Below are 15004 nucleotides of genomic sequence, written 5' to 3' on the forward strand. Positions count from 1 at the left end.
CTATTTCTTACTAAACAGAAGATACAAAAATCTGTCTCACATATCTATTCTCTCTTGCAAAACATATTTACTCTCTCCTGCAATTTAAGATGAACCTGAGGAGACAACACATTTACGTATGAAAAATAAAGCCATACAAGACAAAATTCCCAGCCAATCCTTCCAAAAGTAGTTAATGCTATAATGTGAGAAAGCTAAATCTGTTTTTTAATATACATATTCTAAAATAAAATGAAATGCTTCTTTGAACTGTGTCACTAAGTAAGATAACCAAAAACTGCACAAATGCTTCTTGAATAAAGCAAATTACCTGCAAAATATGCATTATTTGTCAGATAGTAACTTTCAAAAACAATTTAGGACACCTCTGTACATCTACACTCTATCAGATAAAACTGAGTTGCATGCATGAGTGCTAAGTCACTTCAGTCGTGTCCAACTCTTTGCAACCATGTGGACTGTAGCCCACCAGGGTCTTCTGTTCGTGGGAATTCTCCTGGTAAGAATACTGGAGTGCCCTCCTCCAGGGATCTTCCCAACCCAGGGAACGAATGCACATCTCTTATATCTCCTGTAATGGCAGGTGAGTTATTGACCAATAGCGCCACCTGGGAAGCCCAAAACTGAGTTAAGTAACTTCGGTTTCTTTTATTCTCATTAAATGACGGCTAAACCCACTGGCAGTTCTTAAGAAAACAGTATAGGTTTCTAGAGGTTCTTAAACTTTATTGTGCATGAATCCATTTAGCAATCTAATAAAGTCTATAGACTGCTTTTCAAAAACTCTATTTAAATGTATAAAATATAAATTATATAACAGAACAGATTTATTATGGTATAGTAATAAAATTATATTAAAAATAGTTTGACATATAGCTACATGACTATAGATATATCCATATATAAAAATAATACCTAGAAGCAGGTGTAATAATTATTATTATAATTTTAAGCTAGCTATAAACATAAAAACATTTCAAAAATGTGCAGAGTAATGAGACACTACAATAAATATGTACAACTTGTAGAAATTTACAGGTAGCTAAGCAAGGAGAGGTAAGAAAGCCTTCCTCAGCGATCAATGCAAAGAAATAGAGGAAAACAACAGAATGGGAAAGACTAGAGATCTCTTCAAGAAAATTAGAGATACCAAAGGAACATTTTATGCAAAGATGGGCTCGATAAAGGACAGAAATGGTATGGATCTAACAGAAGCAGAAGATATTAAGAAGAGGTGGCAAGAATACACAGAAGAATTGTACAAAAAAGAGCTTCACGACCAAGATAATCACAATGGTGTGATCAATCACCTAGAGCCAGACATCCTGGAAAGTGAAGTCAAGTGGGCCTTAGAAAGCATCACTACGAACAAAGATAGTGGAGGTGATGAATTCCAGTTCAGCTATTTCAAATCCTGAAAGATGATACTGTGAAAGTGCTACACTCAACATGCCAGCAAATCTGGAAAACTCAGCAATGGCCACAGGACTGGAAAAGGTCAGTTTTCATTCCAATCCCAAAGAAAGACAATGCCAAAGAATGCTCAAACTACCTCACAATTGCACTCATCTCACATGCTAGTAAAGTAATGCTCAAAATTCTCCAAGCCAGGCTTCGGCAATACGTGAACCATGAACTTCCAGATGTTCAAGATGGTTTTAGAAAAGGCAGAGAAACCAGATATCAAATTGCCATCATCTGCTGGATCATGGAAAGAGCAAGAGAGCTCCAGAAAAACATCTATTTCTGCTTTATTGACTACACCAAAGCCTTTGACTATGTGGATCACAATAAACTGTGGAAAATTCTGAAAGAGATGGGCATACCAGACCACCTGACCTGCCTCTTGAGAAACCTATATGTAGGTCAGGAAGCAACAGTTAGAACTGGACATGGAACAACAGACTGGTTCCAAATAGGAAAAGGAGTACATCAAGGCTGTATATTGTCACCGTGCTTATTTAACTTCTACGCAGACTACATCGTAAGAAACGCTGGACTGGAAGAAGCACAAGCTGGAATCAAGACCGCCGGGAGAAATCTAAATAACCTCAGATATGCAGATGATACCACCCTTATGGCAGAAAGTGAAGAGGAACTAAAAAGCCTCTTGATGAAAGTGAAAGAGGAGAGTGAAAAAGTTGGCTTAAAGCTCAACATTCAGAAAATCAAGATCATGGCATCTGGTCCCATCACTTCATGGAAAATAGATGGGGAAACAGTGTCAGACTTTATTTTTGGGGGCTCCAAAATCGCTGAAGATGGTGACTGCAGCCATGAAATTAAAAGATGCTTACTGCTTGGAAGGAAAGTTATGACCAACCTAGATAGCATATTCAAAAGCAGAGACATTACTTTGCAAACAAAGGTCCATCTAGTCAAGGCTATGGTTTTTCCTGTGGTCATGTATGGATGTGAGAGTTGGACTGTGAAGAAAGCTGAGCACCGAAGAATTGATGCTTTTGAACTGTGGTGTTGGAGAAGACTCTTGAGAGTCCCTTGGACTGCAAGGAGATCCAACCAGTCCATCCTAAAGGAGATCAGTCCTGGGTGTTCATTGGAAGGACTGATGCTGAAACTGAAACTCCAATACTTTGGCCACCTCATGCAAGGAGCTGACTCACTGGAAAAGACCCTGATGCTGGGAGGGATTAGGGGCAGGAGGAGAAGGGGATGATAGAGGATGAGATGGCTGGATGGCATCACCGACTCGATGGACATGAGTTTGAGTGAACTCCAGGAGTTGGTGATGGACAGGGAGGACTGGCGTACTGTGACTCATGGGGTCAAAAAGAGTTGGACACGACTGAGCGACTGAACTGAAGTAAACTGAAGACTGTTTGTGGGCTTCCCTTGTGGTTCAGCTGGTAAAGAATCTGCCTACTATGTGGGAAACCTGGGTTTGAACACTGGGTTGGGAAGATCCCCTGGAGAAGGGAAAGGCTATCCACTCCAGTATTCTGGCCTGGAAAATTCCATGGACTGTATGGGGCTGCAAAGAGTTGGACACAACTAAGCGACTTTCACTAAGACTGTTTGTGTGTGTGACTCCTTTCCTTCAAAACTGAAACATATCCTAAATCTCAGTGAGATATTCATTAGCGTAATAATGCTAATATTTTATATCCAAGTCCATGTACCACCCTACCCCACCCCACCCCACCCCTGGCCCCAGAGTGTGAAATGGAGCACACATTCAACTATTTATGACTCCAATTACATGTCAGTTAGACCTGGAGAAATAAAAAAAAGATAGCACGGTTTTTTGTTTTTTGGTTTTTTTTTTTTTTAAGATAATTAATCCAAAGTTCTTAAACTCCCATATGCAACTACTAATGATTATGGTCATCAACATGAAGACAAAAAGGCGAAACATCTCCAAAGTTCTGAGACCGTTTGCTCTGTTAATCTAGGCCTCCTTGTCTTTACTGTCTTGAATTGTCCTTATTCATTGCTCGCTAACTCATCCTCATCTTTTGCCCAGGAATCACCTCCATACTTTCTTTACAGACACTGCTTTCCCTCATGCTGATGGATAATCTTCACTCCCTACTTCTTCAACGTTCTCTCCACTGTAACACAGAATTATATGGAAATAGCAAGTTCTATTTAAGTCTATTTAATTGGATATAGGTCTCTACCACCTACTACTAAAAGAACATAACTGCCAAGAAAAACTAGTACTCAACACATTAAATTCAACAAGATTGTACGAAAATACTTTTATTGGTCAACTTATAATTTAAACCTAGTTACATTTTTCAAAACGAGAAGGGAGTGGGCAAAGATTGCAAATTTCTATGAAGATTTAAGAGAAAGTCTGTATCTCATCGAATAAGGAAGTCCTAAAGATTTCTTTTTGTTTCAGTCAGTCATGTCTGACTCTTTGTGACCCCATGGACTGCAGCACGCCAGGCTTCACCACACCCTATCCTTCACCATCTCCCAGAGCTTGCTCAAACTCATGTCCATTGAGTCAGTGATACCATCCAACCATCTCATCCTCTGTCATGCCCCTTCTCCTCCTGCCTTCAATCTTTCCCAGCATCAGGGAATGAGTCTTTCAAATGAGTTGGTTTTTCATGTCAGGTGAACAAAGTATTGGAGCTTCAGCTTCAGCACCAGTCCTTCCAAAAAAATATTCAGAATTGATTTCTTTTAGGATTGACTGGTTTGACCTCCTTGCAGTCCAAGGGACTCTCAAGAGTCTTCTCCAAAAGATCAATTCTTCAGTGTTTAGCATTGTTTATGCTCCAACTCTCACATCCATACATGACTACTGGAAAAACATAGCTTTGACTATATAGACCTTTGTGGCCAAAGAAATGTCTCTGCTTTTTAATATGCTGTCTAGGTTGGTCATAGCTTTTCTACCAAGGAGCAAGTGTCTTTTAATTTGATGGCTGCAGTCACCATCTGCAGTGATTTTGGAACCCCCCAAAATAAAGTTTTATTATAACATTGTTTTTCAAGGTCTCATCTGCACAACTAGAGGAAATTTCATTTTTCCAAATTAATCATAAACATCCTAGTTGACCTAATTTAAGCAATTAAGCCTATGATAATTCAGATCTTATAAATTTAGTAGTAGTTCTTCTTTTAAAACTAATTAAAGACAATGTTGGCAATATAATAAATCTTAATTTTTTGCCATTAAGAATTTTAAAGTCTTTATCCTAGATATCCAGAGTCACAATGATGTATTAAAACAGAAATAACAGTTCACAGAACTTCAAAACAATACCTACTCTTATTATAAAGCATTGTGACTTTGTAGATCTGAAATTTCAGTAGACTTTTGCCATTTGAGATGGCATTTAGGTAATTTTGAATACAATTCATTTATTCAAATGTTACTCTTAACAATTTTCTCAAATCATATTTTGCTAAACTACACTGCATAAGCAGCTTCTTACTCAATTACTATATGCCAGCATAGATAAACTGCTTTGAAGTTAACTCATTTATACAATTGTTCTTTATAATAAGCCAAATTTCTCTGCATTTATGTGTACTACCAGTGATGATCAACATTTAAGGACATTTTACAATTATAATAATGCACATCCTCAAGGAAGTAATAGGAAATTCTACATCAGAGAAAATTCTGTATTTTTTTGGAGTTCTTCAAAGGCAGACAAAAATTAAACAGATTATGAGAATACCAAGCACAGTGACTTTAAAAACACTTTACAAAGTACTCTGTCTTCTTAAATAAAACTTCTATCAGACGTACCAAGCTGTGTTTTAACTCGCCCAAATGGAGATCTGGGTAATTTAACCTATTTGCTGCTATAATTTTACTGGCACTCTTGCTGGTTGTAAATAGCTATAGGAAAAACCAAGAGGCTAAAATTAAGTTCATTCTGTTATATCAACTTTTTTTTTAAACTGGAGGCTAATTACTTTACAATATTGTGGTAGTTTTTGCCATACATTGACATGAATCAGCCATGGGTGTACATGTGTTCCCCATTCTGAATCCCCCTCCCACCTCCTTCCCCATCCCATCTCTCAGGGTCATTCCAGCGCACCAGCCCTGAGCACCCCGCCTCGTGCATTGAACCTGGACTGGTGATCTATTTCACATAGGATAATATACATGTTTCAATGCTATTCTCTCAAATCATCCCACCCTCGCCTTCTCCCACAGAGTCCAACAGTCTGTTCTTTAAATCTGTGTCTCTTTTGCTGTCTCGCATATAGGGTCATTGTTACTATCTTTCTAAATTCCATATATGTGCATTAATATACTGTATTGGTTTTTTCTTTCTGACTTACTTCACTCTGTATAATAGGCTCCAGTTTCATCCACCTCATTAGAACTGATTCAAATGCATTCTTTTTCATGACTGAGTAATATTCCATTGTGTATATGTACCACAGCTTTCTTATCTATTCATCTGCTGATGGACATCTAGGTTGCTTCCATGTCCTGGCTATTATAAACAGTGCTGCGATGAACATTGGGGTACATGTGTCTCTTTCAATTCTGGTTTCCTCGGAGTGTATGCCCAGCAGTGGGATTACTGGGTCATATGGCAGTTCTAGTTCCAGTTTTTTTAAGGAATCTCCATACTGTTCTCCATAGTGGCTGTACTAGTCTGCATTCCCACCAACAGTGTAAGAGGGTTCTTTTTTTTCCGCACCCTCTCCAGCATTTGTTTATAGACTTTTTGATAGCAGCCATTCTGACCCGCATGAGATGATACCTCATTGTGGTTTTGATTTGCATTTCTCTGATAACAAGTGATGTTGAACATCTTTTCACGTGTTTGTTAGCCATTTGTATGTCTTCTTTGGATAAATGTTTGTTTAGTTCTTTGGCCCATTTTTTGTTTGGGTCGCTTATTTTTCTGGAATTGAGCTGCAGGAGCTGCTTGTATATTTTTGAGATTAATTCTTTGTCAGTTGCTTCGTTTGTTATTATTTTCTCCTATTCTGAAGGCTATCTTTTCACCTTGCTTATAGTTTCCTTCGTTATGCAAAAGCTTTTAAGTTTAATTAGGTCCCATTTGTTTATTTTTGCTTTTATTTCCAATATTCTGGGAGGTGGGTCATAGAGAATCCAGCTATGATTTATGTCAGAGAGTGTTTTGCCTATGTTTTCCTCTAGGAGTTTTACAGTTTCTGGTCTTACATTTAGATCTTTAATCCATTTTGAGTTTATTTTTGTGTATGGTGTTAGAAAATGTTCTAGTTTCATTCTTTTACAAGTTACCAGTTTTCCCAGCACCACTTTTGTTAAAAGAGTCTTTTCTCCATTGTCAAAGTCTTTGTCTCCATTCTTGCCTCCTTTGTCAAAGATAAAGTGTCCATAGGTGCGTGGATTTATCTCTGGGCTTTCTATTCTGTTCCATTGATCTATATTTCTGTCTTTGTGCCAGTACCATACTGTCTTGATGACTGTTGCTTGTAGTATAGTCTGAAGTCAGGCAGGTTAATTCCTCCAGTTCCATTCTTCTTTCCCAAGATTGCTTTGGCTATTCAAGGTTTTTTGTAATTGCATACAAATTGTGAAATTATTTGTTCTAATTCTCTGAAAAATACTGTTGGTAGCTTGATAGGGATTGCATTGAATCTATAGATTGCTTTGGGTAGTATACTCATTTTCACTATATTGATATATCAACTTTTAATTACCCGAATTGGAGATCTGCTACCACAGCACAGATGGTTCTGTCTGCTTTTCAGCTAAAATGCTGTCTAAACACACTCTTTCTTCATTCGAATACAAGGTGAGAAGTTGAGCTAAGTTATCATTTGATGAAACATTACTTAACTATTTTAAAAGGTTATATACCCAGTCCTGAATGATTCCTTTAGTAGGTTACTTGTGCTCCATATTTTCTTCTACCAAACCTCTCAGCTAGCTGTGTTTTGGTCATTTAAATGGCTATCATAACTTCTACAAGAGAATGGATTAAAGACCGAACCCAAATCATTCAATCTGCTCTTGGTTGATAGATCTGTCAAAGTTTAAGTTCCCTGAAATTCTTCAAGGACATGTGGTTGAAGTTTCAGGGAACAGGTCAACTATAACATTGGATAAGCAAAAGAAAAAGCTATACAATACAAGGAAAACACTACATTTACACACAATTCTCACTTCACAGAACCTTATAAATTTAGCAGTAGTAGTCATCTTTCAAGAAGTGGATTTACCTTCTGACAGCAGTTAACTGGGCGTTTGCCTGTTTTCTAAAGGAAAGTAGAAAAGAATTTGATGATTATGTCACCATGAGAGCCATTAACCAAATGAGGATACCAGATCTTTCCCACTAACTTTCTTAACCTTTATGGGTATAAATAAAAGCCTGAAACCCCATTAAAATTTGGGGCAAAAAATCAAGTATCTTTAGATTTATCAGGAAAAATTTTAAATTAATGGATAAAACTAATTCAGTTCAGTTAAGTTCAGTCACTCAGTCGTGTCCGACTCTTTGCGACCCCATGAATCGCAGCACGCCAGGCCTCCCTGTCCATCACTAACTCCCGGAGTTCACCCAGACTCACATCCATCGAGTCAGTGATGCCATCCAGCCATCTCATCCTGTCGTCCCCTTCTCCTCCTGTCCCCAAACCCTCCCAGCATCAGAGTCTTCTCCAGTGAGTCAACTCTTCTTATGAGGTGGCCAAAGTATTGGAGTTTCAGCTTTAGCATCATTCCCTCCAAAGAAATCCCAGGGCTGATCTCCTTCAGAATGGACTGGTTGGATCTCCTTGCAGTCCAAGGGACTCTCAAGAGTCTTCTCCAACACCACAGTTCAAAAGCATCAATTCTTCAGAGCTCAGCCTTCTTTACACTCCAACTCTCACATCCATACATGACCACAGGAAAAACCATAGCTTTGACTAGACGGACCTTTGTTGGCAAAGTAATGTCTCTGCTTTTGAATATGCTATCTAGGTTGGTCATAACTTTCCTTCCAAGGAGTAAGCATCTTTTAATTTTATGGCTGCAGTCACCATCTGCAGTGATTTTGGAGCCCAAAAAAATAAAGTCTGACACTGTTTCCACTGTTTCCCCATCTATTTCCCATGAAGTGATGGGACCAGATGCCATGATCTTCATTTTCTGAATGTTCAGCTTTAAGCCAACTTTTTCACTCTCCACTTTCACTTTCATCAAGAGGCTTTTTAGTTCCTCTTCACTTTCTGCCATTAAGGTGGTGTCATCTGCATATCTGAGGTTATTGATATTTCTCCCAGCAATCTTGATTCCAGCTTGTGCTTCTTCCAGTCCAGCGTTTCTCATAATGTACTCTGCATATAAGTTAAATAAGCAGGGTGACAATATACAGCCTTGACCTACTCCTTTTCCTATTTGGAACCAGTCTGTTGTTCCATGTCCAGTTCTAACTGTTGCTTCCTGAAAATATCAATTAGTTGGAGTCATTTTCTCCTATGAAAAATATACCTAGCACAAATAGAGAAATATCAAAGAATATATATGGTCTATAATTCTATGTACATATATATACATATCCATATAAGCATATATGTGGAGGAGGGATATCCAAATCTTGGAAGTTTCTAGTGTATAATCTGAATCTCCTCTTCAGAAGGCATGTGATAAGGATTATATGTAGGTATATTTATATAAGGCTAATAGCAAGAAACAAACATAAAATAAAGACAGCTATTACTATCTAGATATTATCTCATAGGTACACTCTGAAAATATATACAATGTTATTTGAAACTCTTAAAAATTTATATTAATATTTGTAATCACAATTGTTACATAAATTAATTCACTCATTCATATTAAGAGAGAAAATTAGAGCAATCTTTCCAAAACTATCCTTAAGTATACAGTATTGAATGATGAAACTTATTCCAAATTTACCATAACTATAGCACTTTAACAGTAAACAGAAAATTTGCAGTTATTCTCCTGCACAATATTTGAGTCAACGAACTGTCTTCTGAGAAAAAACAATCATGCATTATATGCATCATTAGAGTGGTTGGAAACATTTTCTTAAAATAAAACAACCACAAAACTAGCAAATCACAGAACCTAAAAAGAGTATAAGAACAGTTTTCTAAGCCTAACTCTGGAATAATGACTTAGAACCATTATCTTTAAAACTAAAAGGTTGATTTCAATTTCATATCCTCACTGGAAGCAAAGCAATTTCTCTGCTCAAAGTTTATACTATTTTTCCTCTTTGAATTTGAATATGTTTCACCTCCCATAGGAACAAGCTTAAGTTTCCTGAACTCTAAATCCATTAAGACAAATACTATTAGATCTACCAGCCTCTAATGCGTTTAGAGACCAGGGCTAACAGCAGTCAGGTCCTGTAACGACTTTTGAATTCATTATTATATTTGAATAAAATAACTTTTTTTGTTCTTCAGAGGTTATAGAAAACAAATTTCAGTTTTTCAGAATGAACCAAAAAGTACTGTGCTAAGTAGAATTTAAATTTTAAATTATCTTATATTCAGCAATGGTGAATAAGATTTTTAAGACTTTAAAATCAAAAGCAAAACTGGATATTTTACATTAAAATTACCCTATCACATCCTTGAACAGTCACTCATCCTGTGATTATTCAAGAAAAGTATCCACTGTTAATATGACCATAAATTCAACTAAAATTTTCCTTATACTCCCACTTTTTACAGATTTACTTTTAATGATAAGGTTTCCTCAGTGGCTGAGCTGTAAAGAATCTACCTGCAACGTAGGAGACACATGTTCTATCCCTAGGTTGGGAAGATCTTCTAAAGGAGGGTATGGCAATCCATTCCAGTATTCTTGCTGTGGAAATAATCCCATGCACAGAGAAGCCTGGCAGGCTAAAGTCCATAGGGTCGAAAAGTCAGACACTACTGAAGCAAAGAGCACTGCAGGGCACTAAGTCTAAAAATAAAAGTTATGATTAAGTATTTTACCAATAGATCTTATCCTTTACTTTACCCAATTTATTCTGTTTTATTTCTCTAATACAAGGACCTGTTCACCTGGAAAATAGTTTTTACACATCCAAGAATACACTCAACTATAAAAATAGGTAGTTTATTTTACTAATTGATATATCAAACTAAAAATTAAATATCTCACAATTATTATACATGTATCAACAGTTTAACAGTCCATACATTATGGACAGCAATATAGATAATACATTATATGTTGGTAAAATGTTCAAGAAGTAAAATAACCTTCACAAATCACAGTGCTGAGAAGTTCAGGGCTGGGATTTGAATTCAAGCCTGATGTTTCCTCAGACATAAAAAGTACACAACAAATATTGGTTGAATCAATTAATGAATGGCTCCTAAATCTACCCTCTAATTTTTTAAGGAAACTATTGTGGCTATTGGGAAAAGAAAGTTTGTTTATACATCATACATGTATCTCAGTCTCTCAAGTGTTATTTCCGAGAAGGGAGCCAAATTCTGCAAATATGTTTGGTAATTTCTCATAAAAGCAAACTTGAGCTGGTTTAAAAAAAATAATTGGTCCTTGAGTATAAATATAAACCAAAATAAAAAGTAAATGAATTTGCTGATTGTTCTTTTCTGTTTGAGAGAATGACTCAGCTTTTGCCATAAGGAACTCTCAGCCAGTATTCTTTAAAAATAAAATTTATGATTAAACTACAACTATGATTAAAATGCAAGCTAGCAATTCTTATAAATTAAACACAGATATGTCACTATTACATGTGCAATTTAGATATAAATTTTCCAATTTATCCCTATAAATCTCAGCTGAATCAACCAAGACAGAAGCCCTATGACCTTTATGCTTAAAAATATATTAACATAAATTCATCTCTTTAATGCTCACTATAAGCTTCTAACTATGTAAAGGAAATTTCTTTACTTTGCAAGTGGAAAAACTGAAATCATAAACAGGGAAAACACTTTGCCAAGGGTGATTCATAAAGTCAATCTCAGAGAATAGGCTGATATCCACAATCTCAAACTCACCAACCCAGTGGAAATACAAACCATATCAGCATTTTTTACTGTTCAGCAACCCCAAACCCACAACAGTAGACCTACCTTCCTGGGAAAAAAAAAAAAAATAGAGAAAACATGAACAATTTTAACACAAAAAAGAAAGGTCCTAATTGCAGATAAGATTCTTCAGTTCCCAGCTAGTCTGAAACTTGGAAGCAGCAGGGCCTTACCTATTGGGCCAATGTGTGAAATACTGAGATCACACCGACTTCTACTCCTTCAGGTGAAAGAGCAAGATCTATTATTGAGATCACTTTTGACAAACACAAGGAAGACATTTGGACCCATTTTCCACTTCAATTTCATGGCCTAATTCTGTGCTATTTGAGAATACCTAATTGAATTATTTGATTTAGGTGGAAAAACATCTGCTCAAAACCCAAGTCTTCCGTTCTTACTGGTTATGAAAACAAAGAACGTCAAGGTCAAGGGCTTGAAGCTGCAGCAAGCCTAGTCCAAGTTGGGGAGAGAAATAGCAACAAAATGTGGGTATCCCCAAAATATGATCAGCACAAAAAGCACCAGATCCCCAGCTACTCCACCGCACCACTGATAGGGGCAATGGTCAGACTTTCCTCCTAGAGCACTTCTTTTCACTCTCCTCTGTCACATCCCACTGCAGTCTATGCTTAGTTTATTTTATTTTTTTGGCCAGAAAGACTGATCTTAGTCACCTAAAAGTTCTCACTGCAAAAGAAACCCCTTGTTTAAACTCAAGTACAACCAACAGCTCCTTTCCAATCATCCCCTGCAACTTCCCCAGTCCCTTTTATGCCTGGCTACTGAGCTCAGTCTAGTTTGGCTGCCTGCCAGCTTCCTCTCTTCTTTCCTTGTCAGTCGTGAAAACTTGGAAAATACTCCTGGACAGCTCAAGCAGACCTTTTAGTTATCCCGTGGGGCAGTACCTTAGCCTGTCTGCTGTTTCCAGCAAGGCTTGTAGTCGCCAGCGACTGCACTCTCCCAATTGGGTTTTCTAGCAAGGCTACTTGTTTATATCGGGGAAGGAGGGAAAGAATGGCAGAAAGGGGAGCGATTTGCAAATCTGAAAAATGTCCAACTCCTTGTTTGAGTTTCCTACCTCCTCACATTCAGTCTATCTCATTACTGCCCTCCTTTTAGCAACTTATTACCCATTTGGCATCAAAGACAAAATCATCCCTTTCAGGGTCTCCTTGTAGTCCCAGAAATTAACAAGGGGAGTAACAACTGGAAACTCTCCAAAAACTTTTATTCTCAAGTGCTGATGCAAGATTTAAAAAAAAAAAAAAAGGTCCAAAAATAAATTTATTAAACCCTTCCTAATTGCATTACTCTTTGTCAAACTTGCAGACTGAAACAGTGCATGTAAATTTGATTGCCAGTGAAAGTAAAGCCGGAGCAATTGGGGAAAACTGAGGACACAGGAAGAGATACCTTGACTGACATCCCGCACTTACTCGGGGTTTGCCCAAGGTACTAAGTGCACCCGCCAAGCCCAACACCAGCTACGTCTCCCTTACTCTACCCTGGCAGGCTAGTTCCAGCTGCGGCTTCCAGCTTCCTGTTCAAGTTCCATTCAACATCGTAAACACATTCCAAGAAACCCAGCCTGCCCAGAGTTCCCTCCCGCACACAGGGAACTCTGAGCTGCGGCCCCAGGAGCCACGGGGAAGAACCGATTGTGCTGAGTCCTGATGCGTGCAGGGAGCCAGCCCCCGAGGTGGTGAACTCCAGCTAACGAGCTCGGCGCGGGAACCGAGAGCCCAGGGTCTCATCAACCCGCAGCGCCGCGCGCCGCTCTAAGGTAGAGCCTGCCCGAAGCAACTACTTCACCCACCCAGTCAAAGGGTAACCGTGCGGGCGCCGCCCCTGAGTTTGGGCCCTCCCAGCCCTGGGCTTTAAAGAACCGGCGGCCAGGCCTCGGAGCTTCGCGCCTCCCCACCCCCATGCCCACACACTCTGCCGGAGCCAACAAAAGGGAGGTTACGCTGGAAGAAGTTTCGCTCCTGGGTCGCCTCGCGGTGACCCGGCGATGACTTGCCTGCTCAGCCCCGTCTGCTCCGCACACTCTCCGCCGTTCGGATCTGCCGGTGTCCCGCCAGCTCCTGCCCACCGGCCCCGGCCCCCCGGGACCAAAGTTACCACAAAGGGCTCCAGGAGTCGGGAGACCGCGGCGTCCCCAACCTCGGAGGCTCTCCGTCATCATCCCGGCAGCACTGCCACGGCACTCGTCAACAGGTCTCAGCCGCCTTTCTTGCTGAAAGACTCCCTGAGCTTTTCACCGTCCTAATTTTTGCAACCTGCCCCGCGGCGGCACGCAGCACCGCGTTAGCCCTTCCTTCCCCGCCACCCGGCCGCGGCTGACCACCGCCCGCCGCCTCTCTTGGTGTCAGTTTAAAAGAGACTGTCTGCTACCTGGCGGGACGCGCGGCTACCCGGGAAGCCCTCAGATGAAACCGCGGTCTCTCCGTACCTTCCTGACGGATACAGTCGGGTCAGGCTCCCGGCAGGGGCGTGGAGAGCCGCGGGCGTCCTCGGGGCCGGGCGATCTCCGCTCCGGCACAGCCGGGACGCCGTCTCCGCGGCCGAGAGGGAAAGTTTCTCTACGTCAACGGCGAGCTGGCCTCGGGACCCTCCGGCTCCTGTCCCCTCCCTCGACGTGCTCGCGGCCCCCTCCCTCCTCTTCCTAATCGGCTGAAGCCGTTACTGGCGCGGGCTGGCGGCTGGGGCTCGAGGCTCGGGACTCCGGGTCGCTCCCGGCTGGGAACGCGGGGCTCCCCCTCTCGGCCAGAAGGAAAGTCTCCCAGACGCGGCTGGCGCACTTGGGGCGGTCTCCTTGGACACTTCCAAACTGGACGCCTGTGTTCCAGCTCGCAGACTTTCTTCAGTCTCTGATGCTTGTCTCCTATGGGCCCACTGGGTGCTGTGGCATCTGCACGAAGGACCCAAGGGGGAGAGGAATGTGGAGAAGGCTAGGCCTTACCTAACCCGGTTCTTAGTTGGCACAGAAGCCAAAACACAGTCCCACCCACCCGCCTCCTCGTCCCCCCGCCGCGTTTCCCTTTGAACCTCCTCCCTGAAGAACCGGATCGCGACTACTAGCCTTCCCTTATCTCTCTGTGTTTCCGAATACAATTTTAAAACACTTTTGCTGCTTAGCAAGGAGAGAGGGAGGTTAAAAAAAAAAAAGTCAAAAAAGCACACATACGAGTAGTTGCTGCATTTATCAGGAAAGCATTGACACAGTTGCTGTGACTGACCGCACCTCAACACTTTTTTTCATTTTTTTTCTGTTTTTAAAAACAGACTGAATCTCTGTACTTCTTTATGCCTTAAAAAGGCAGAAAAAGAAAAGAAAAGAAAAAATTGCCTCCAACACTAGATCATGCTCATTTTCTCCATTTAGATATTAACCTCCAAAATTCAAGACCTCTGTATGGGGTTCAAGGGAAAACACAACAAACCATTTTCACTAACACATTTAAGCGATTCTTCGAGGATGAGAGGACATTTACCAAAGTTTTGGGCGACACCACTA

General features: G+C 40.2%; 1 protein-coding gene across 4 annotated transcripts in view; it reads right to left on the minus strand.

Annotated features, from left to right (window-relative positions):
- GULP1 (GULP PTB domain containing engulfment adaptor 1) overlaps positions 1-14408 on the minus strand; it is a 339709-nt gene extending 325301 nt beyond the window's left edge. For 3 of the 4 annotated variants that reach the window (XM_055571974.1, XM_055571977.1, XM_055571972.1), the window contains exon 1: positions 13940-14408. The gene's annotated coding sequence lies outside the window, so the exon portion shown is untranslated. Of the gene's footprint in view, positions 1-13881 lie in introns of all 4 variants that reach the window. The other variant, XM_055571973.1, reaches the window with a different exon arrangement.
- Between the last annotated feature and the right edge of the window lie 596 nt (positions 14409-15004).

The sequence above is a fragment of the Bubalus kerabau genome, chromosome 3, assembly GCF_029407905.1.
Source record: "Bubalus kerabau isolate K-KA32 ecotype Philippines breed swamp buffalo chromosome 3, PCC_UOA_SB_1v2, whole genome shotgun sequence".
In the NCBI taxonomy this organism is placed as follows: Eukaryota; Metazoa; Chordata; class Mammalia; order Artiodactyla; family Bovidae; genus Bubalus; species Bubalus kerabau.